The following is a 22561-nucleotide window of genomic DNA, read 5'->3' as shown; positions in this document are numbered from 1 at the left end:
GGCTCACCCTACAGGATGAGTGTTGAGACTTGCCCCTGGCATCCCAGAATGTTTTAACACCTGCACCAGCCCCAGGAGAAAGTGCCAGTGCTACCATCCTCTGCGGCCGTGCCTTGTTGGGTGGTTCAGCGTCTCCTTGAATTCTTATTGCCGCAGTTTCACATTCCCATCAGGAAAGCAATGGGCAGGTTGCTTCACTTCAGTCCATGGGGCTTAGCGAGATATTGAGTGATCGGCTCCAGGACTGGGGCTAGCCTTCCAACTGTACACTGCCTGGTGCCTACTCATGGAGATGAATCAGGGAGGATGGAGACAGCATACAAGGCTTTCATTGTTATCCTTAGTGACTAATTTTCTTTTTAAAGAGAAATACTTTAAAAAAAACAACCCTTTTTTCACTTTCCAAATTGCTCAAATCATCTTGGTTTATGTTTTTTTTAAATCCCAAAGAGTGACTAATATAATGTATAAGCAATGTTTGTATACATTTTGTATATACTTACAAGCATTGTCATCCTGTTGAAAGTAAACTTAGGGCAGCAGCTGTATTGACATTTGCCTTTGTGTCACCAGAGTCTATTGTAGTTCCTGGCGCATGGCAAGTGCTTGAATGTGTATTGACAGTTCCTGATTCCTTGTTACACTGTCTCTTTTCTCCTTCAAACTTCTTATATGCATTCATTATGGGTGAGGCACTTTCTTGGAGTGACATGTTTAGCAATTGAATATCTGTCTGATAGACTAGACTAGAGAGAGACTTTAGACAGATAGACGTACCAGCAAGCTCTTGTCATAGTCCAGGGGTGAGGCGGTGAGGACCTGCAGCAGAGTGGTGACAGCACCAGAAGAGAGAAGAGAGAGGAAGGTACGAAGGTAGAAACAGGACTTGGTTTTGGGGGACAAGAGAGAATGCGAAACTGGTGATGATGCCTGGGTTAGGAATAGGAGTTCTTGGGAGGAGGGTGGTGCCCTGGAGAGTGACAGAAAAGTCAGGAAAGGGGGAAGTTAGGGGTGGGGGAAGATAATGAGTTCAGTTTTGGATGCAAAAATGTGTGCAAGACATCCCGTTTGAGATATCTAATAGATGTGCAGAGATGCGAGACTCCAGGAAGAATGTGATTGTGCCGGGTCTTGAACCCAGGTGCCATTTTCAAACCCAGCACTCTCTGTTGTACTACACTTCCTATAACTTCTGATCTCTTTCCCTTTGATAGAGCTTCTCCCCCACCTTGGAAGTCTCTGGTCCCTTCTCTGCTTCACTCCTCTTGCTGAAGTCACATCCATTTGAGTTCAACTCCAATGGGATACCTTCTATGAAACCTTCCATGAGTCCTGCCTTGGAATTATCTTTCTTCTCTCAAACCTTACATAGTCCTTGGTATCTCTCTTGTCTTCTTATATCGTGTTCCAGTCTTCCTCTCTGTGGAGGTGTATGATTCCATCCTCTCACTCCCTTAGAGATAAGAACTATATTTTATCTTTTTATCTCCTTAGTGCCTAGCACAGTACATCACACATCATGGCCAGTAAAGACATGCTTGTCAAATAAATGAATGTATAAACCTGTTTGTTTGTCTTAACCCAATCTGTACAGAAATTTGTCCAGCACATTGTCTTGTCTTCCTGATGCTGGAATTAGACTCAAAAGTCCGTGGTTCAAATCCTAGTTCCTAGATTTGAAACTAGGAGGGGCTCTGGAGGTTATCCTATCAAAACTTCTCAATTTTTAAAATCAAGAAATGGAAGCTCAGGTTTGAAAGTAGGTCCTTTGAATTCAGAGCCAGTGCCTTTCCATTGGGCCACCCTGCTTCCTGCCACTCACCAATACTATGAATGTAGGCAAGTTACTTAACCTCTGTCAAGTGGGAGTGTACTTGCCTTACAGGGCAGTTGTTGGAAGAAAGCTCTTTGTAAACAATAAAGAAAGGTGAGTTCTTGGTTGTAGTCACGGTAATGGAATTATGGCATACAGAAGAGAATTTAATATTTCTTTAGCTATTCATATGGGAGCTAGAAGTAGACCAAACATGTGAGACACCACATTAGCATCTGCTGAGATCTAGAGACCTCCTCATCTTTGCTCATGCTGTGCCTACTTCCTGAAATGCCTTCCCCTCCACCCCAATCTCAATCTATTGACATCCCGCCCATCTTTGGGGCGCAGATCCAGAACTCCACTTCCTCCATGAGTGAGAATTCAGCCCTCCCCCTCTGAAATCCTATAGTATTTTTCTTGGATCACTCGCCTAACACCATCATAAACTGCTTTCTGTTGTAGTTATTTCTGGGTGGGGATGCTTTTTTCTCCTATTGGGTTCTAGCAGCCCTGAGAGCAGGGACTGTTTTATACGTTTTTGTTTGCTCTGTAGCATCTTTTGAAAGGCAGTAGTGCCTGTATGTATGCTGACAGAGGCATATCCTAGGAGTCAGGAACCTTGGCTTCAAATCCAGGCCGAATGACTCTGGCCAAATCGCTAGACGGTTCTCTAAGCTTCTAAATTGCATACTTGTTATAGATCTGTCTTGGTGTAATGAGTCTCCACAGGAGGATAGAAAACTAGCACCTGGGTAAACACCTCTTATTTGGAGTGGGCAGAGAAAATGCTTCAAATCATTAAGGACACAGTTACTGACACGTCCCTTTACTCTGTTTCCCTGTCTGTAAAATGATGATAGCAACCCCCATAATCCCTCCATTACAGAGTTATCGTGAGGCTGAAATGAAATGATGCTTTGATAGTCTTTTCCAAACCTCCCTGTGCCCTCCAAATGTCCGATGTTATCAGGGGTCTTCCTATATCTGGGCAGTGGGGAGCCAGTGCTGTCCTCTCCAGCTTTCTCAGCAGCTCCCTGATGTCTCTGTCTTCGGACCCCTTCTTCCATGAGGAAGAAAGCTCTGCAGCCAGGTGGGGAGGAGGACGCCTGCTTCACAGATGATTTCTACTTTGGTAAAAAAGACATGACCCCTTTTGGTTAAGACGAAGAGCTCATCTTGACCTCTAACACCCAGCAACATCAGGACCCAGCTTATTTCCAGAAGGCACATTTTTCCCCTTATTTTTTTTTTCTGGGACAAACATTAAATACTGTTTCCTTAGCTGGCATCAATAAGGGGTTGATCCTTCATCATTTGCACTTCAGTTTAAGAAATCCTTTTGTCATCAGGGACTTGGCCAGGGTCAAGTGTCCAGTCCCACTGAGGGCCACATACAACATCCTTAAGGGTGCATGTGATGGGCACCTCAGACCCTGGCAGCCCCAGGACCCTCAGGTAACTAGCTTCGGAAGATGGAATGGGGTATGGCAGGGTGTTCTGGTTGTTTCACAAATTCAGAATGGTAGGAGTTTTTCTTTATCAGTGACAAAGACCTAGACTTCAGGGTGTGTCTGTTTTAAATCCATTTTGAGAAAAACAAAAACAAAACCTTTATACCCACACAAATTCCTGCACCCAAAGCCAGCAGCTGACATTTACAACCTGAAGCCCATAAACCTGATGACAGACACATCTATTTAAGAAGATGGTTCACTACTCCCAAGCAGCTGGAGGAGGATTTATTGGAGCTGTTACTAAATACAGTAGCTGCATTTTTTCATACAAGGCTCTCAGATATTGGCAGAGCCAGAGTCCAGAGTGTAGCATGAACCCAGAAAACTGAAATGGCAATACCCCAAAGCCCCATTAGAAGTATGTGTGGGGCATTGGGTAGAGAATGATAATCTAAATAAATGAGGTTCTGAATATCTATCATGGGACATCAATCTTGGGAACACTGTTCAATTTAAATTTTTTTCAAATTATTTATCACATTCTCTTTAATGAGATCTGGAAAACATAAGGATTATCTAGCTTGTCAGGGGAGAAAATATGCTAATATAACAAGATTGTGGAAGTTGGTTTTTTTAACAGTATGTAAAAAGTACTTGTACACAGCTCTTAGCCTAATGCCTAGTACATAGTAGGTGCTTAATAAATGTTAGTTGGCTGAGGCTTTATGACAGAGGTGTCATAAAGTTCTGTTTGTTAGCATTGATTATTTTTCTTTAGGTTAAAAAAAATAACTATTGCTTCTGCCCATTTTTAAGTTCCAGTCTTCTTTCAGTGATAACAGAGCTTTCAAGGCATGGACTCCTCCAGGTTTTGAAGAATTGGAAATGGGAATCAGCCAGAGGGCAACGGAGAGGAACACTATGGTGGGATTGAAGTCCTTCTCGTTCTGCTACTGAGTATACTTTGCAGGGTTTTAGACACTTTCTGAATCTATTTAGGTAATTGGGTGGTTTGGGATATTTTGGTTTGTAATATGATTAATTATGGGGCAGCTAGGGGGTACACTGGACATAGCACTGGGATTGGAATCAGGAATACTAATCTTCCTGAGTTCAAATCTGACCTCAGATATTTACTAGCTGTGTGACCCTGGGCAAGTCACTTCACCCTGCTTGCCTCAGTTTCCTTATCTGTAAAATGAGCAGCAGGAGGAGGAAATGACAAACTAGTCCATTATCTTTGTAAAGAAAACCCCAGAAGGGGTCACAAAGAGTGGGACATGACTCAATATGATTAATTGTTTTTCTATAGCTGAAGCATTCTTGCCTCCCTAACATAAATCCCACTTGATCATGAGTTCTTTCTTTGATAAGTCACTGTAGTCTGTCTGACAGAATTTGTTCAAAATTTTTGGGTAAATATGCATTAATGAAATTGACCAATGATTTTCTTTTTGTGTTTGCTCTTTCTCTGCTTTAGGTATTAGGACCATATTGGTTTTATGAAAGGATTCATAAGGTAGGATGCTTTCTTTCTCAGTTTTTGGGAGTAATTTATGAATCATGAATACTTACTGTTCTTTTTATAATTTTATAGGATTCTGTAGTGAATTCATCGGGGCAAGGATTTTTTTTCCCTTGGGTGCTTCCTCTATAGATAGATACTTCTGTTTCCTTTTTCTTCTCTTCTCTTTTCTTTTCTTTTCTTTTTTGACATTGGGTTATTTAAGCTTTCTAACTGATCTGCTGACAGTTTGGGTATTTTATATTTTTGAAGGTATTTCTCTGGGTTTTGTTTTTTGTATTCTTAGTTTTGTTAGCGTATAACTGTGTAATAGGTTCTGATTATTCTTTTTATTTCTTCCATTTTTGCTGTAATTTCACCTTACTCATTTGCAATTATATTGATTTGATTTTCTGCTCTCTTTAATCAGATTAGCTAAGGGTTTATCAATTTTATTAGTCTTTTCAAAGAACTAGATTTAGTTTTATTCATCATTTCTATTCTTTTGTTTAAAATTTATCCATTTCCTCTCTAATTTTTAATATCTCCTCCTTCGTTCTTATTTTAGGTTTATTTATTTATGGCTTTCCAGTTTTTTAAATACACATTTAGCTCATTCATCCTCTCTTTTCTATTTTGTTAATGTATGTTTGTAGGGATATGATTTTTCTCCTCTCAGGCCTGCTTTTAGCTATATCCTAGAAATTTTGGTATGTTGTTTCATCATTAGCCTTTTCTTTTCCATAGTTATTAATTATTTCTATGATTTTTAAAAGTTGTTTACTCATTATTTAAGATTTCATTGTTGATTCTCCATTTAGGTCTCTATCTTTCTTTGTGGTCCCTGAACCAATTATTATTTCTTTTTTATTGTTCTATGGTCTATCGATAATGCATTAACTATTTCTTCCTTTTTTATATATCTCCAATTTTAGTTTGCAATATCTCTATGCTCTAGTATATGGTCAGTTTTTCCATGCAGTCATCTCTTTTCTCTTTATTCCTCATACAATCAAAACTTGCAAGGTTTCCATTCTAGGCCCTCTCCTCGGTGCTTTCTGTCACTGTCCCGTAAAGCTTGACCTGTGGATTCCCCTCAGGAGCTACAGTACTGAGTAATAGCTTTTTTTCCCCTGGGATCCTGAGATTGGGTGCTGTTGACATGAGTGAACCTTCACAAACTCAGGAAGAGGGAGCCTGGAGAAAGTTGGGACCATCCCCGTGCTCTTTGCTATGTACAGATTAGGGAACTAAGGCATGGAAGTTTGTGACCTACCTGAAGTCACACAGTAAGGTCAAAGGCAGCATTCGAACCCCAATTTTCTGACTTTTTTGCAAACACACTTTCCACTGTACAATGTTGACCCTATAAATGTCGTCCTATTTATACAAAAATATGAAAAGAGAAGAATGAATAGATGCAGGTTTGAAAGCCACTCCCTTATCTCATAAACCTTGGCTCAAAGCTCATTTATGTAAGACTCTCCTCATTGATGCAGATTGAGGATCCAATGATCACACTTGTGTGGAGCAGAGTTGACAAGAGCTTGGGAGAAGAGAGATCTTGGTATTCTGACTTCCAGCTTTCACAAAGAAGACAAATAGTTCCAGATACTCCTCAGGTCCCTGAATGGGGAGAAGTAGAGGAAATGGGTCCTCCATCCTATCTCTACCCCTATCTCGTTCCACTGGAGATATTGGAGAATTTCCATTTCCATTTCTTTAGGACTCTCTTGGTTGAGTTGAGACATCTCACTCCCACTAGGAGTGGCCACGTACTCTGTGTTGTTGTTCTTTGGTCATGGTCAACTCTTTGTGACCCATGGACTAGCTCCAGGGGGGTTTCTCGGCAAAGATACTGGAGGAGTTTTCCATTTCCTTCTCCGGTTTGCCCCCATTTTACAGATGAAGAACTGAGGCAAATAGGGGTTAAGTGATTTGCCCGGGATCTCACAGCTAGTGAGTGTCTGAGCCCAGGTTTGAACTCAAATCTTCCCAGTTCTTCTTAACTCCAGGCCCAGTGCTCTCTATCCACTATACCACTGAGCTGCCCCTGTGTATTGCTTTCTCTATTTTCTTCTGTCTACTTTATGTGACTTCTTTTTGTGATCAGATTGGATACATGCATTTAATTTGCTATCTGCCACATGTATTCATTGTAGAACATTTGGTAAGTGGATCAAACATTACATATGGATCTTAAGACACTTGTTCCCTGGTAAGGGCTAGTTAGCAAGAGCTCATTTTGAACCTAAAAACCTACTTTCCCTAGACTAACAATACTGGGGGGATAGATATAATTCTAGCCCGAGGAGAGCAGAGTATCCAAACTTTGGTCCCAATCTCTTGCTTCCCCTCCTTGTGAGCTATATCTAGGCAGACCCATTTGGGCACATATAATGTAAATGGAAAAACATCACATGTCCCTTACATGTAAATATACGAAAACAAAGAAATAGGTCTGTATATTTTTGAAATATTCTTTGCGTTTCTGAATAGGTCAGATTTTCTTGAGGCATAAGGTGATTTTTGGTTTTAGACTGCACACTTTGGGGGGCTTCCTCATCTGTTCTAGATGCCCAGGATATTAGCTGACTTTTCTTACCTGACTCTAATAAAAATGATCACAGCTATCTCTAATGTAGGTCTTAAAAAGCATCAGAGTATTGGGAAATGGGAAACTAAATAATTGTCTTTAAGGAAGAAATTGAGATAAGAGGCTAAGCAGTTTGTCAAGATAACAGCTCAAACCAGGTTTCCTGATGTCCAGTCCAATGCTCATTTCACCACAATTGTGTTCGTGGCAAGAATCATACACCCAGTGCCTGCTCTATGCAGAACCCCAGACCTGGCGATAGGGGATGAGGGGTACAAAGAGTCCGAGTTTCAGTAAGGCAGGGTCTTGACCTTATAGGACTAGACTCTCCCCCAAATCAGAGAGGTTTTCAAATGCGGGGAAGAACTAATGCAACTTCTTATGTTTCTTCTAGTCACTTGCTCAAGGCTTCTAAAACATGTCCCCAAAATATACATCAAAAGCCTCTCACTGTTTTTAAAGATCTCAATGAAATCTGTCTAAATGTAGAGTCTTGAGTCATATATTATGCAAAGCCAGTCTTGTAGGATAATGACACTTTTGCAAAGTGCAAACTATTTAAATAATGATAATACTTTTGTTGTGGTGGTGCTGCAGGTGGCATAGTGTGTGTATGTTTGTTCATTTTTAATTAGGATCTGTTATTTTATCAGCATGGGGAGCTCTCCCTATGGAAACCCCCTCCACCTATGAAGACAGAGAACAGAGATGCAAATGATGACCTCTCAGCATTGCCTGTGACTTGTCCGGCCAGTCTTTGTGAGCAGGAGACTTTGAACACAGGTCTTCTCATCTCCAAAGCTGGCCTTCGCTCCACTCTGACTCACCACGCAGCCTCTTGCCAGGGAGATATTGGCACTGAGCTACTCCCTCAACAACCTCCCGAGGCAGCTCGTGGGCTGCCAAGATTCCATTGGTCCAGTATTTTTGTACAGCGAAATTGTAAAGGAGCTTCAGAAGGGAAAAGAAGCTTACAGAGGAGCCATAACCATTTTCTATGAAAAAGTATTTGTTGAATTTGATTCCATGCTAAGTATGCAGGCTGCTCACCAGAAGTTATGGAGGCATGATAGAGATAGGAGAGAACTTGGACTTGTAGCCTTACTCTCCTACTTACCACCTGTTGGACTTTGAACAAACTCCTTTACCTCTCTGGGCTTAATAGGTTTCATTATTTGTCACATCCATGGTCTTTAAAGTTCTTTTCTCTTCCAGAACTTAGGGACCTATTATTCCCATCTCTTTGTTTGCTAACAGAGCTAACAGATGCCACTATACTATAAAACTATCTTGGATCACAGGGTAGGGTTTTTTTTTTTTGGGGGGGGGTGCAGGGCAATGAGGGTTAAGTGACTTGCCCAGGGTCACACAGCTAGTGTCAAGTGTCTGAGGTCAGATTTGAACTCAGGTCCTCCTAAATCCAGGGCCAATGCTTTATCCACTGCACCACCTAGCTGCCCCTAGGGTAGGTTTTTAAGAACAAAATTTAATGTCTCTCAAAATTCTGAAGAATTTTTAAACTTTGATATAATATTTTAAAAATAATCTTTGGAGAGAAATATCATAAACCTCTTTTCCTCTCTGGTCCAAAAGGCATTATTTCTGGATATAAAATATAAAAATTAAATAAAAATAAAAATATAACAATATAAAATCATTATTCCTCAGTTTATTTTCTTTTCGAGCCATTGACAACTATTAGTAGGGTTAGGGAAAGAGAATGGTGAGAAAGGCCAACAACAACTATAAAAGGTAATACTTAAAAGATTTGCAAGTAATGACTGCAAAGAAATAAGACTGGGTTTTATGCAAATACTACAGAACTTACACTGATGACAGAAGGATGTGGCAGTTCTCCACTTGTACCCAGGAAATAGGAAAAATGCAGCTAGGTGTTGCTGCAGTGGATAGAACACCAGGCCTGGAGTTAAGAGAACCTGAGTTCAAATCTGACGCAGACACTTCCTAACTTTGTGACCCTGGGTAGGTCATGTAACCCTGTTTGCCTCAGTTTCCTCATCTATAAAATGATCTGGATAAGGAAATGACAAACCATTCTACTCAAGAAAACCCCAAGTGGGGTCACGAAGAGTCAGGACTGAAAAATGACTGAACCATGACAACTGGAAGGCAGCCTCCAATTCATTGATTAAATGGCTTCTGGAGGATTTACAGAAGAACTTGGATTAGGACAGGGGGCAGATCAGCTGGATGCAACAGAAATGGAGGGGGGTCCCACATCAGTAGCATCCTGGATCTCTTGAAGTGTGGAGTCATTAACATCCAGTAGGATTTATCTAATTTATGATTATCCTTCCAACAGAGGCTGGACACTTGCAACCATGGTCCTCCTGTTATTAAGAATTTGAGTGTTTTTCAGCTAGAGTTTGTTTTTTGTCTTGGCAGTCCATTTAAGAACTTCACCAGAGAATCGATGTCATTACTTTCTAGGAACTCTAATACGCTGTTCTCACTTTTAAGCACCTCTATCTCAACGGAAATCAATGAACAAGATTTATTAGGAGCTGAAAACATGCCAGGGATTGTACCACATGCTGGGGATGGAAGAAAAGCAAAACCGATCCCTGCCTTGCAGAAACTCACCCAGATGGGGAAGACGTCTTCTACAGGCTACAGACTGAAGAGGCCAGGGTCACCGGTCACTTTTAAAATGACTGCTTGTCATTGTTGCTTGGGTGTCAACCATTCCACCTTTTCTAAGAGCTGGAGCTGGCTCTTTGATTTCTGACTGCTTTTGCCTCTTGAGTGACACTTGTCACCTGTTAGAGGATGACCCTTTCACTCTAGTACTCTCCTGGGACCCATCAAGGTTAGCTTCTCTCCCCCCCGTGGTAGCCTGGTGGCACAGTGGATAGAGCCCTGAGCCTGGAGTCAAGGAGATCAGAGTCCAAATCCCACCCAAGACAGCTATGACCTACAAGTCACTCAACCTCCGTCTGCCTCAGTTTCCTTAAGTGAGCAATAGGGGCACTTATCTCCCGGGATTGCCGTGAGGGGCAGATGAGATCATCTTTGCAAACTGTTTAGTACAGTGACTGGTACACAATAAGTGTCCCATCCCTTCCCATAACCTAAAAAGGGCAGTAAAAGTTCAGCTAATAGATTTTAAAATTTAAGAACAACAGCTCAGTTTATTAAACTCCTCTTGATCTTCATTTGTTGGTGGTGGTGGTTATCCTTTATTCTCAAAGAGGACGGGGACATTGGGGAGATGTCATGACTTGCAGTGATATCAGGACAAGGCTGAAGCCCTGGAGAACATAAGACAGTGTGTCTGTGTGTCTGTGTGTCTGTCTGGGGCATGGGGGAAGGAGGGAACTTAGGATAGTTGACGTTAAGTATTAAAAGAGGCAATGAGGGAAGCTTAGAGGGCCAGGTTCAGGGAAGGCGGTGAGGATGGGCAAGTTTTGATGTTCACACCTGGCTCAATGATCAGGGATTGGTCTAGATTGGCAGGAGCCACATCAACCTGGGTTATTTCAGATCAGGTGGTCCTTGCCCCACCCTACAAGACTTTCTCCACCTGAGCAGGAGCCATAATCACAGCATTCTACTCCCCCTTTCCCTGCGGCAGCTGAAATACCCCAACTTCTAAACTCTGCGCAGACAACAAAAAGCTGCTTGGGTTCCTGGGGAAAGCTTCACACACTGGACACCAGGATGTCATTATCTACAAGACCAGGAGAGCCCAAGGGCAGCGCATTCCCTCTTGTCCTGGTCTCAAGGAATCTAGGGGGAAGCCTGGGAGGCCAAGGTGCCATCCAGGGCCAGGGCCTTGGCCTCCAACCCTTGCCTGTCTGCCTCAGGAGTGCCTAACCTTTGATTTCTTCTCAGAGACCTGAGCCCATCTTTGCTACAGCTGTGAGTCTCTGTTAGCTGTCTCAAAATACCTGAGGCGACTTTGCTGCAAGCTGCTTGTCATGGAGGTGGATCCATAGCAGGTGAATCACCGGTTTGGCTGGGAGAAGAATGATTTCCTGGGATAAGAGAGGAGAGGTCCAACTGGGCGGGTGAGCTGGTACAATCTAAAAGACAGTCAGGCTCAGTGACTTTAGCCCCCTGAGCACCAGCATACAAAGAGCAAAGGAGACCAGGTGAGCTGGGCTGAGAATTAAGAGCAGAGGGCAGCTTTGGAAGAATGAGAAGCCTAGACAGGGAGGACCACAATCTGCCACCACATTCAACTTAACCAACTCCCTGAGGTCTGCATTTGTACTTGCAGAGGCTGGTAGTGATCCCCCCATCCTGTGGGGGAGAGCCCACTGCACCCCCTCAGCACGGCCTGCAACATCAGCTGCTTCTCCTGGATTTCATGTGCCCAATGTAAGCAGCTCCCTTGTGGAGCTCACAACAGCTCCTGGCACACGGTAGGCACTAGAAACATGTTTATGAGCTGATTGGTTGGAAGAGAGCCTGGCACAGCCCCAGCGAGTAAGAAAGAACAGAGCAGTCAGTAACCACTGTGGAGGCTAAATGAGAAATCAGGAGTGACTGCTTCGGCTCCTGCACAGCTGAGCTGTCCCCTTCTTTCCTGGGCACTCAGAAAACAAACAGAAGCAGAAAGAAAGTCAGTCCCCGACCTCAAGGAGCTGATGGGGAAAAGACGGGAGACGTTGTTCATGTGGGAGCATGATGGAGAAAGGAGGGAAGGTGACTTGCTCAAGATGGAGGACATGGGAGGATCTCTCCCATGAGAGCAGGGGGTCACGGGCTGAAGGTGTCTTTCGGGGTGAGAAGGCTGCTGGGGGAGGTGGTGGAGTGTACCGGCAGCAGGGCTCCTTTGAGTTTGCTTTGCACCTGTGTCCTTGGTGCTTTGTTGTGTCTCACCCAGAAATGCAGACAGCTCCTAAGAGGTGGAAATGACTCAACAGAGCATGTGAAGACCTATGTAAATATTGCATACTCTCTTCTAATCCCACCTTCCTGTTTGCTCACCAGGGCTCTTGAGGTCTTGGGTATCTCTGCTGCCCCTGGTAGAAGTCTTCAAACCCCAGGCTAAGTGGGCATCATTCTGAGATGATGTGGAATGAGTAGAATGGAAATTCCTTGAGGGCTGTAACTTTCCTTTTTGCTGTTTCATCACCCAGGACTGGCACCCAGTGCATGACTAACTTACATTTGTTGAGCTGAGTTGACTTAGAACACTATAATAATCAGTACTTCACTCCCCAGCAATTCTGGCTAAGTGAGACTATTGTATTTTCTCTTCTAACTTCATGCCTTTTGGGATCCATCTGAGAACACCATGACTGTTGGAGATGACTCAGAAAAGCTGCCCCCTGCATCGATCACATGAATGATTGAGTACCCAAATCTAAAACCAGTCATAATATGAGCATATTACTTTCCATACTTAACTCACCGTGGGGAAAACCCCAGATCCAGTAGGTACCCAGGAGTCTGAGTGGTGTTAATGCAGAATTGGCATCACGGCAAAGCCGGCATACGTGGAGATGGGACATTGAACTAAATGACTCTGTAAACATTTGTAATCACCTACTATGTGCCAGGTACTCTGCTAGGAAGCACTGAGGACAGAAAGCCAAAAATGAACCAATCCCTCTCCTCAAGGAGATTGCATTCATTCAGGGTGTGGTTTGGTGGGATAAAATCCATGTGATATTTGAGCCAGCACTCTGGGATCCCTCCCTTGGGAGGCATGGTCCTTCTCATCTGAAGGCTCAGCATTTCTAATTCCTTTAACGGATCCTCCTTTGGCATGAGGTTAATTAATGCTGGATTGGTTCGAGGCCTCTGCTAACTTTGCACTCAGCAGGGGATCCTTCCCTGCTCTCCTTGCTTTCCTCTGAACACGCTCTAAATTCTCAGTCTCCTCCCCAAAATGTGGGGCCCAGAAATGACCCCAGTACCCTAAAGATGGTCTCTCTAGGCTAGAGGGCAGCAGGACAGTGACCTCCCTGGTGCCTCTACTAGCAAATTGGGTATATCCATTTGTTGGCATTCAGTCATATTTTTTCAGCCCAACTCTTTGTGACCCCACTTGGGGTTTTCTTGTCAGAGATAATGGAGTGGTTTGCCATTTCCTTTTTCAGCTTGTTTTACATATGAGGAAACTGAGGCAAACAAGATTAAGTGACTTGCCCAAGGTCACACAGCCAGTAAGTATCCAAGGTCAGATTTGAATCGTCTCCAGGCCGGGTGCTCTGTGTACTACGGCGCCACCTAGCTGCCCCCAGGGTATAGCCATAGTTGGGAGCTAATGGTTGGTCCCAGCCACCAAGAAATCGCTTGTTAGTTTGGTTAACTATAATGAAAAATGACTTTTGAAGAAATTTCAACTACCATTGATACAATGTTTACATAGCCTGGGTCTATGGAGCTCATTATAAATGCTAATTTAGCCTAGGTGGGCTGAGCTGTCTTCCACAACACTCTGAAGAAGCTTTTTTTTTTTTTTTGGTTACCCTGGGGAAATGCCATGGTAAATGATTTTGGCTGGCATGGAGCCAAACACCATATAGTTGTGGGGAGTTCCTGGGAAGAGAAAGCTCAGGGGATGCTTCATCAAGCCAAACTCCAGATCATCATGAGATGCTGAGTTAGAACTTGTGCATAAACTGACCTCTGGAGGTTGGCTCAGAAACGCCATTGTCCTCACTAGGAGTTCAGGGCTGACCCTGGTAGCAGTGCCTTGTTACAAACTGAGGTGGCACGTTCTAGCCTGCCGTCATCTTTATCAAGGTATAAATTAGATCAGGAAATGCCCTTTAAACCACGATTTTTGGCATTGACTCTAATCCTCATTCAATTCAAATATTTAATAAGCTTCTACTATGTGTGATACATTTATACACACACATACATAAATATGTAACACACTATACTAGGAACTGGGCATAAAATGACAAAAAGCAAACAGTCCTTGACCTCAATGGGCTTACATTCTTCATACAATACACACCCACAAGTAAATAAAAGTAGATATACTATTATATATTTACATTTATGCTTTTTCTACATTTCATATATGCATATATTCATATTCTGTATTTCATATATTGTCTCCCCCTTATCCAAATGTAAACTTGTTGTGCATAGAGATCGTTACATTCTTTGTATTTCTATTCCCAGCATCTCACAGGATCTGACATAGCTGACATCTAATAAATGCATGATGATTGATGGATTGATTAATGCAAAGAGGGATGAGCAGTAACAACAAGAGACGTCAGGAAATATCTCGTGTAAGAGATGATAACTGAGCTTAGCCCTGAGGGAAGAGTGGGTTTTTAAGAGATGAGGTGAGTAGAGAGCATATTTTGGGCACAGGGTACAGCTCGTTCAAAGGTATGAGATGTAGGATGAAAGCAAGCACAATTGGTCTAGAGTTAGAGTATGGAGAAGAGGGACATGATACTTAAGTCAAATGTGTAACTGGCCAGGTAACTGACTGATATTTCTAAAGGTGTTCAAAGTCACTTTCCCTATAACAACCTTCTGAGCTAAATTGTCCCATTATTCTGATTCCCATCCTGCAGGAGAAGAAAGTGAAGGCTAAGGCATACATAGATGTTAAGTGGGATTTCCACCCAAGTCTCCTGACTCCAGATTCTACACCTTTATGTTCTCTAGAGAAATTTACTTTCAATTTTACAATATATAAAGACCGCTCATTTGGTGAGAACAAGGAATAACTAAAGGACAGCCTCCATGCCATCCATTGGAATGGGTACCATTATCGTGTTAAGAGAAAGCAAGGAAGGAAGACCTGCAGCATGCTGGGGAGATGTGAGGGGATGACTGTGAGGATGTGAACCAGAGTGTCCAAGAGGCAGGCAGAGATGGGCTGCCACATCTGCCACGCTGGGAGGAGTACCCACCCTAACAAGAATGCAGATCCCCTGGGGTACTGTAGTATGTGTGTTATTCTTATTATGAGTTAATGCCCATGCTATAAAGTTTGACATGTTCATTTTAAAACTTTTGCCTATCACCTGGAAAAATATTTAATTTAAAAAATGTATCCCAGTTGTGCATGCAGCTGATGCATTATATACTCTGATAAAACATTCCATCAAAAAAAAATTCTTAGAATCACTACTTAGATATTAGCAACTGGCTGGATGCAATGTGCCTTAATTTTTGTCAGTTATGTTTACGTTGTACACAAATGTTTCTCAATTGTTAAAGCTTGTTATACATACACCAATTATCGAAACAGATTAAGAAATAAATATATCAACTGAGTCCCATGGTTTCAAAGCAGATTTAAATGTTGCTCTAAACCATCAAAGAGTATTTTGGAAATCAAAACAGGGGCCTTGAAAATCGGCTCTATCTGAATTGAGCAAATATGAACTGAAATGGAAGACCAAAGTTGAAGTGATCATGCATTGAGAGTCAACACCTCGATTCTCTTTTCTTGAGTCAGAGGCCACGTGTCCCATCCAGCTCTAACCCTATGATCCTCAAAATGAGGTATTGAAAAGCCTTGGTCTAACTTCTCTCTTCTTTTCTTTATCTGATGGGATTAACCATTCTTGACACCACCACCTAATGCTTGTAAGGCAGGGCCTTTCTCATGGAAGATGCTACACAATATGAAGCATCAGCAAGGCCTCGGTTTTTACCAAGAGATGTTTCCTCCTGGACCAAATCCAGGTGGATTTGTTGTTAGATAAAATACTCATCTGCATAGATGTTGAGCATACGGACATTAAAGGGGGAAAAAGAGACCTCTGTGGGATTTCTTTTTTTCCTCTCTTTTTGTGGACCCTAAGGATGAACTTCAAACTGCCCAGTTTTATAAAATTTTGGCTGGTTTTCAAAAGAAACCATGTGTTTGCACTCACACATCACACTCATCAAAGTCCTGCAATTTGGCCTACTGGGCGCATCTGTGCACAGGGATCTACTTTGACTCCCAGTTTGTTTATCTTCTTTCTGAGGATCTCGACATATTAAGTACATATAGAAATATACATAGACATGCAAACACCTATGAATATATGCCATTGAGCCTGGGAATAAAACTGTACAAACACAACGCAATCCATTAGTTCCTCACACTCAAAGGTTAATTTCTTAACGTGGGGTAGAAGCTATCTCTTAAGTAAGAAATCTTCCCTATAGCCTAGAAAGCATGTGCATGTATGGATGTCTGGCTCTCTGTGTGAAACCCATTATAACAAATTTCAGGGACACTTCAGGTGTAAATTTTTTCATTGTGCTAAATTCATTTTATTCTATTATCAGACCTTGAATACATTAATTGATTAAGAGTAGAAATATGGGGTAGATATTGCTAGATGTAGAGAAAAAAGAGAGATTTAGCTCCCTCCTCTTAGACTTAATGTGTTTGACTCCAGACAAATCATTTAATCTTTCTAGGCCTAACTTTATCCCTAAAAGAAAGCTAAGAATGTCAGTGAGATATATGGGAAGTGTTAAACTTTATACTACAAAATAAATAGCTATTATTAATAAAAATTGGACAAATTTCATTCTATCAAATTTTGTAAAATTAGGACATAGGATTGTGCATACATACATACATACATACATATATACATATTTATGTATTTGTGTGAATAATTACTCTCCTTGTCATGAGTATCTTTCTTCCCTCCCCAATCTATCCTCTACAAAACTGCCGAACTATGTGTATATGTGCATAAATGTGTGCGGTGTGTGTGTGTGTGTGTGTGTGTGTATCTGCATGTGAGAGAGACAGACAACTAGACAGCTAGAGATAGAGATAGGAACAGAGAGAGTATGCCAGATTGAAAATTTTGTATTTTATCTTAAAATCAATAGAGCCATGGAAAATATTTGTATCGTAGGGGACTTGATTAAATGTACGTTCCGGATTTGAGCTTTACAGCTTTGTGGTGGATTGAAAAGGGATAGGGAGAGTCTCAAGGCAGAGAAAGGGAGTGAGAGGTTATCACAATATTTCAGGCAAGTGTTGATAAATGCCTAAAATAGGATGGGGTCTGTGAGTAGAAGGAAGGGGATGAATATGAAAGATAAAAACTGACTGGACCTAGAAGAAAGGGGCTGAGCTGTGAAAATAAGGATGTGAACCTCGGGGGTCTGGAAAGAAGTCTGGAGAAAATATGGGTTTGCAGGCTATGTTGGAGTATGGATTGGGGGCAGGGGATATAATTAGTGTCAAAGGCAGGATTAAAACTCAAGTCTCCCTGTCACTAATACCATCTCTCCTTCCATTATGTCTGGTCTCTATTGTAGGAATTTTTCTTGAGAAATCAGATAATTGTCAAGGAGAGAGTTACTGTCATGATAACTCACCTCCTGACTCCTCAGCCAACCAAAAGAGTCTGTCATTCCACAGCATCAACCCCTCACTCATTCTTGGATGGAAGAAGAGGGGAGTAAGAATTTATATGCCACCTACTATGAGGCAAGCACCGCACAAAGCATTTTACAAATATTATCTTACTTGATCCTCACAATAACCTTGGGAGGTAGGTGCTGTTATTATCTCCATTTTAAATTGAGTTAACAGGCAAACAGAGGTTAAGTGACTTGGCCAGCAGGACACACCTAGTGTCTGAGGTAGGATTTGAACTCATGTCTTCCTGGCTCCAGACCCAGAACTCTCTCCACTGGTCCACCAGGTGCCTCCTAGAAGGCTCCCCAAATTTTCATGCATTGTGTTAAGACCATGTGGGGAATACTGAGCATGCTCTTCATAATCTGCCAGGAAACATGTCATTGCATTAACATACCTAGGAAATTGACGTAAAGTACACTTTGGGGGGTGGGGTGCAGAAAGTAGTGGCTGGGGTTAGCAGAAAAGGTGTCTCTTTGAAGACGGTGTTGAGCCTTCAATGGAACCAGGCATTCTAAGACATGGAGATGAAGAGGGAAAAACTGTTCAGGAAGCAAATCTAGTACCCAGCAGCCAGGGAATGCCATGATGGTGCAAGGGAATGTGACTGCGCCACAAAAATGGATGCAGAGGACAGCTTTAGAGAAGTCTGGGAAGACTGGAATGGACAATGTAGAGTCAAGTGGTCAGGAAGACTGTCAAGGAAAACCACTCTAAAAGACTTCACGGCTCTGAACACCCCCGCACTATGACTCACTGCAGCTTCGTGGCAGAGACTGAGACAGAGGTGGTCAGAGACAGCCCAGGTGTGAATGTGCTCAGTCTGGCTGTGCTTACACAAGGGAAGGCTTTGCTTTTTCTCAGGAGGGGTCCTGAGGGAGGAGGAGGTGGGCAGTGACAACATGGAAAAAGAAAAGAAAGAAGGGTGCCAGGAGACATAAAAAACAGAGCAGAAGGGCATTCAGGTAAGGGGAAATGGACAGGGAGGGTCCCACAGGTGCTATTATGTTAAGAGAACCTACATAATCGAGATTCATGGTTTCATATACAATTCCCTTTTTCTTGTTCTATATGCAGCCAAATGTTCGTGTTTGTTGATATGTTTGAGGTTCATATTAGAAAAAAAACCAATTCATTAAAAAAAGCATTCCAGGCAGGGGGGTAGCTATAAAAAGTCAGGGAAGCCAGAGATGAAATAGGAAGAAGATGAAGGCCAGTTTGACTGGAAAAGATATAATTGGAAACTTTAGGTTCCCCCAAGTCGGGAAGACCTGAGGAGATGGAGTTGGCCAGTGAGGACTCTGTCCCATCTGCTCTTTCACCCCCTTTAGAAATGAGAGGAACTGGAGTCTTCCCTTTTATCCATCTCTTGGAGAAGGAAGTCTCTTTCTCTAATATTTATGGAGTTTATATCATACTAAAGTGACTAATAAAAATCACAATGGTTCAGAGCCATCCATTTGAAAGCAGTGAAAGAGTTTGTAACAAGCTTGTTTCTAAATGGAAACAGGAGAATGGGTGGACCTTTAAGCATTTCCCTCATTCCTTGCAGCTTCTCGAAGGATTCTTTGTTCCAGATGCTCTCAGGGGCCATCCTGATGGTCTGTCTCAATCTCTCCTTCTTTCCATGGTTCCTACTTTGCCTGAAGCCCTCTTTTGAAGGGGAGCTCCCTGCCCCAGGAAGCCCATGCCCCCTTGGGCTGGCTCTCATTGTTAGGAAGCGCTTCTTGAAATTGAGCATTTAGCCATCACTCCTGCTTCTGTGCAGTGGGGGCAAATAAACAGAATCTCCTTCCCACAAAACAGCCTTTCAAAGATGTGAACATTGTGATAATATCCTCAGTTCTAGTTGCTAGAAGTCATCTTCTGATGCTATAAACTCAAAGGCCTTTACTATCCGGCTCTCCCCTGGATTTCTTTTATTTATTGCCCTAATTAATAGTCAATTAATCAGTGGCTAATTAATGTCCTTCCTAAGAGAGGCCCCAAACTGAGTGTAACCTCATGGTAGGCTCTCCCCTGGATTTTCTTCTATTTCATATCCTAATTACTATCTAATTAACTAGATAAAAGTCAAGAGAAGAATGTGGGATATGTCTGTTACTAAACTAGCACAGGAAGGAGGAGCCTGGAGAAGGAGTAGACTGGTTAATGATGCCCTTCCTGAGAGAGGCCCCAGACTGAGCACTTGGATCTTTCTAGCATGACAACAATGGTAGTCTTTATCACTGCTGTAATAGTGGGAGGAGGGGGAGGGGGACTAGTAGTATTAATGATGACTAGCATTGATGGAACTCACTCAAGGTACTTCTCATGTGTTACCTCACTGGATTCTCTCCCCAGTCCTGGGAGGTAGGTGCTGTCATTGTCCCCACTTTACAGAAAAGTGAAGTCAGCAGGAGAGAAGTTAGGGTCTTTCTGACTTCCAATATAGCACGAACTGCCTGGTTAGGACCTGCCAGGACCAGAGTCACTTTGACAGCATCATAGACCTTTAGAGTATGATTTTTGAGGCGAGTATGAAAATTTTCTCAAACATACAAATTGTATAAGACTTATTCTTTAAATATGAAAACTGTCCATGTATCTACGGGGGATAGGGATCCAAAGCACACCAGATGTGGCAGCATCATGAAACATATAATGCGGAGGTCTACAGGTCCTGAAGGCAGCTGCCTCGTTCCAGGTAAGTTTGTGATAAAAGGCTCTGCTGAATCTGGGGCTAACCATTTCAGAATGGCTGGGGGTGGGGTGGGGGTGCGGTCTGGCTACAGTTTCACCATTCATTAGCTATGAATAGGAAGAAAGTCATTTATTGAATGGGAAACACTTGTTGAGGACGAAGTATGAGCAAGTAACTGCTAGACATTGTGAAGAACACATAGAATTATTCATGATCCTCATGGAGTGTGAAGTTTAATAGAGGAGTTAAGATATACCTAAGTAACTATAATGGGGGGAGCTAGGTGTCTCAGGTGCACCGAGTTCTAGGCCTGAAACCAGGAGGATGTGAGTTCAAATCCAGCCTTGGACATTTACTAGCTGTGTGACCCTGGGCAGGTCACTTAACGGTGTTTGCTTCAGTTTCCTCATCTATAAAGCGAGCCGAAGAAAGACGTAACAAAGCACTCTAGTATCTCTGCCAAGGAAACTCCCAAAGGGGTCATGAAGAATTGGACACAGCTGAAAATGAATGAACAACCAAATTGGACTGAAGCTCAGTAGCTCCGTTTTCCCAAATGAAATGTAGCGACACAATTTACACAGATAAGGAAACACAGAGATGCTCTCAAGCTAGTGGTTCCTTGTGGATGGATTTCCATTGATAGATTTCCCAATGGTGGAAAAACAGCTGAATTTAGAACGAGGAAACCTGGATTGGAATTCTGCCTCTATTACTTCGTGACTATCTCACATTAGACAAATCACTTCACTTTCCTGGGCCTCAGTTTCTTTATCTACACAATGGGACTAATAGAATCATAGTCCTCAACCCCATGTTATTGTAAGGATAAATGTTAGATTATTTGTAAAGTTATCTGTAAACTTTAAAGCGATGCCTGCTCTTATTGGCCTTTTGAAAACTCCACAGGAGAGGTAAAATGGTGACGTGTTAGTGCAAGTGAGGAAGAGGCCATGTCGCCTGGGCGTGCTGAGGGAGGCTTCAGGAAAGTAGATGAGATCTCCCCTGGGACAAGATAAGGAGTTGTGGATGGACCAGAAGAGATGAAGGGAGAAGATAGTCATTCAGCTTCCACCAAAACTGATTTCATCTAAACACAGCTGCGCTGCATGGGGCACGTGCTGCATGGGGCACATACTGCGTGGGGCACGTACTGCATGGGGCACGTACTGTGCACTGGGTGGGCAATGGCATCCTCAGCCCTGTGCTATGATGTGGAGGCACCCATGAGGAGGGAGAGCAGATGAAACATTTGGCTTTCTTGAAGGGAAACTTCTTAAGGGAAAGCCTCTTTGAGGCAGGTGAGCTGGAGGCACAAGGGGTAGGGGGCTGGACCTGGAACTAAATCCAGTCTAAGACACTTACTGGCTGTGTAACCCTAGGTAAGTCACTTAAGCCCTCTTTGCCTCATTTATAAAATAAGGATAATTCTAGCACCAACATCTCACAGTTGTTGTGAGGAGCAAATGAGATCATTTTTTTTTTGTCGTGCTTAGCATAGTACCTGTAACATAGTAGGCGCTATTTAAAATTATCACTTATTATCATTATTTTTAGTATTATTTCATGTTTGTCTTCATATCTCTAGCACCTACCACAGGGCATTGCATCCAGCAGGTGTATAATAAATGTTTGTTGCATTTACTTGCTTTGATTGGAACTGAATTGGATTTTTGAAGCATACAACCTTAAACAGTGATTGGCAAATACCTGAGATATATAGGAGATTGTTTTGATGACAATTTTGGTTCCTCCTTTCCACCATGTCTTGTAGCCCCCAGTTTCCTCCAGAGCCCATTTCTAATGCCATCTCCTACAGGAGCCCACCTCCATCTGCTCCTACCTTCCCTCCAAGATTACCTTACATTGACTTGTCAGGTATGTGGTAAGTACTTGGTATGTTTTCATGTTGTTTCCCCTAGTTGCATGAAAGCTCCTTAAAAGAAGTGACTATTTTTATTTCTGTCTTTGTATTCCCAATGCTAAACTCAGTGCCTGATACATAACAGGCACTCAGTAAATGCTTCCTGACTAGGTGATATTCATTCATTCATTTGTTTATTTTTATTTATTTTTGCAGGGCAATGGGGGTTAAGTGACTTGCCCAGGGTCACACAGCTAATAAGTGTCAAGTGTCTGATTCCGGATTTGAACTCAGGACCTCCTGAATCC

General features: G+C 42.4%; 1 long non-coding RNA gene across 1 annotated transcript; it reads left to right on the top strand.

The window, feature by feature from the left end:
• The first annotated feature begins 4132 nt into the window (after nucleotides 1-4132).
• LOC122727437 lies at nucleotides 4133-8124 on the top strand. The gene is made up of 3 exons (XR_006353145.1): nucleotides 4133-4194; nucleotides 4751-4789; nucleotides 8024-8124. It is a non-coding gene; the product is annotated as an uncharacterized LOC122727437 (long non-coding RNA).
• Nucleotides 8125-22561: the final 14437 nt, after the last annotated feature.

The sequence above is a fragment of the Dromiciops gliroides genome, chromosome 5 (genome assembly GCF_019393635.1).
Source record: "Dromiciops gliroides isolate mDroGli1 chromosome 5, mDroGli1.pri, whole genome shotgun sequence".
NCBI classification, from domain to species: domain Eukaryota; kingdom Metazoa; phylum Chordata; class Mammalia; order Microbiotheria; family Microbiotheriidae; genus Dromiciops; species Dromiciops gliroides.
This window is presented reverse-complemented; position numbering and strand designations above follow the sequence as displayed.